The following is a 2,500-nucleotide window of genomic DNA, read 5'->3' as shown; positions in this document are numbered from 1 at the left end:
AAGAGAGTCATTTGATAGGATTTGTTCATAGAATTCTTTAGTACTGTAGGCAATGTGTCGCAGTTGGTTATACAGTATCGCGCGACTTGTTCCAGAGTATTCCAAAGAGTAGAGATAGCGCGGGAAGCTAGCAGTCTTCCCGCCCTAGAATTAAAAGCGTTTCGATGTATACGGACCATGTTTCTCCCGAAATCGGTTACCTAATTCCCCTTCGATCGACGATACACCCTTCCTCTACTTCTTTTTTCAAACTCTTCGTTTCTATCCCCTTCGTTTCTATCCCCTTCGTTTCTATCAACCTCGTTTAACCCCATTTTTTCTCAAACGATTTTGACGAGAGAAAAAGGGGAGCAAAAAAAAGTATAAGACTTTTGAAAGAGTCCACGAATCGTAAAATCTATAACCCTCGAGCTATTTTCTTATCTTTGACTGGTCGTCATTGATATTTCGATTCGAACATAATGGTTTCTTCTCGTACTCAAATTTTCCTTTCAATTTCACTTTCTTCATTCATCGATAAATTATCTACCTCAAGATATCTCATAAACAAACGAAACAATAAAACGAACTCGTAGATATTTTCTTTTTATTTTAACACCATCACTGTCGTCTCTCTCTCTCTCCCTCTCTCTCTCTCTCTCTCTCTCTCTCTTCTCTCTTTCTTTCTTTCTCTCTGTCTTTATTCTTCCTTGAAGCTGGTCTTTTTACCCAAGGTAGTATCAGGAGAGACCAGAAAATCCGCTTACCCCTTTCGCTATGGTCGAGCGGTAACGCTATGAGAAACCGAGTTCTTCCTGGTTTGGAAACTAAAGCCAGGTTCTACTGGTCCTGCCTCACAGCAGGGAAGAACGACATTGCGAGCTCGTCGCAATAGAAACTTCAGCATTTTACTTTAGACGGAACGAGGGTCGAGGGAAGAAGAGAGAAAGAGAAAGCTTTATACATTTCCGTAAGAAAAAGCAGGGAACAATCACCAGTTCTCTAGGATATATCGCTTCGGGGAACTTCAGGATGTACGACCCTTCACCACTACCTTCGCAAGCAACATCACCACTATCACTTCTACTTCTCGCGTGAAAAAGTTTACAGGAGTTGCGGACCGAAGGCGGCGTTTTCCGCGTAACGATACATCTCCTGCTCCTCGTCGCTTAATCTAAACGCTATCCCCGATATTCTCGTAAAAGTGTCTCGTTTATTTCTCATTCTAAAATAAAAAAAAAAAAAATAAATAAAAAAGGAAAAAAGAAAAAAGAATAAAAGGCAAGAAAAAAGAAGATAAGAGAAAAATTGAAGATGGAATTTACACGTAGACACTACATCTTTTTCCTGCTTTAGAAAAATACGATCCTCGATATTCGATCGAGCGTATCCTCTCGCGGTAAAAGAATTCGTGCAACGAATCCGATAAGAATTTCCTCTGAGTCGAAGTAGTTCTTCGTTTCAAAGCAATTCCACGGAGAGCGAAGGTACCGAGAGTACTACAACGATTCGGCGACTGCGAGCTAAAATACTGATAGAACTTTTCCGCTCGAGTAACTTGATCTTTCGTTTAAAGAGGACAGAAGAGTGAGAAAAGGAGGGAGAAGGAGAAAGAGACAAGAAGATAAAGAGGTAAGAACGATACGCATAGCACGATAGCCAGACGCGAAACTATTCTTGCGGCTAGAATGACTTCTAACAAATTGTTGGACGACACTGTTGCCTCAGCGACCGAAAGTCAATCCGGTTTTTTACTGTCACGATATTGAGTTAAGATAGAGTAGGACAGAAAATGGGTGAAATAGAAAACTTTAACTTTACAAAAAATATAGTTCGAAAATGGAATATCAAGAAAGAATGATAAACCGTACTTCCATTGAAATACAAAGAAATCCTTTTCAGGATGTTTTATATACGGTAAATGAGACAAGCCAAATCCGTGTCGAGACCAATACTGTTATAAATCAGACAAAAGAATCCACGAAGAGCCAATTCTTGTACTAACACGTGGCTTTGGCAATGGTCACGAAATAATCATTCGTGTTTGATTTATTTGGCTGCAGTGATTGCTGCAAGAGCGACTTTTATGGCGATTGAGTTTCGAAAACTTTATTCGATTGAAGAAATAAAATATTTAAATAATATGAATTGTTCTCCGTTCAATTATATCAATTATATTGCATTTCAAAGTTGAAAAATTTTTAATACAAAATATATGTGCCGAATTTATTTCAATATTTTTACCTATCTGAATCTACAGAAAGTAAAACTTTATGCTATGGTAGAGAAAGAGAAACCAAATCGCCCGGGGGTTATACGTTTGTCAGAAGTAACAAAATCTAGAGATCGAGAGATACTCTCTGATGCGATAGAACGTCAGATACGAAGACGAAGCAACTGTCTATGTATACGAGAGAGTTTTCGGTCAGTAAGCACCATTGTGAAAAATAAACGATATATGGAGATAAAAGCGAGCCATATACGAAAAAGGCAAGAAGAATAAAAGGAGATATTGAGAACA

At 38.6% G+C, this 2,500-nt stretch overlaps 1 protein-coding gene across 15 annotated transcripts in view; it reads right to left on the bottom strand.

Annotated features, from left to right (window-relative positions):
- LOC124951706 (RNA-binding protein Musashi homolog Rbp6) overlaps positions 1–2,500 on the bottom strand; it is a 596,819-nt gene that overhangs the window by 189,414 nt on the left and 404,905 nt on the right. The gene's annotated exons all lie outside the window — the stretch shown is intronic.

Source organism: Vespa velutina, chromosome 1 (assembly GCF_912470025.1).
Source record: "Vespa velutina chromosome 1, iVesVel2.1, whole genome shotgun sequence".
In the NCBI taxonomy this organism is placed as follows: domain Eukaryota; kingdom Metazoa; phylum Arthropoda; class Insecta; order Hymenoptera; family Vespidae; genus Vespa; species Vespa velutina.
Note: the sequence above shows the minus strand (reverse complement) of the source record. Positions and strands in the feature narration are given on the sequence as shown.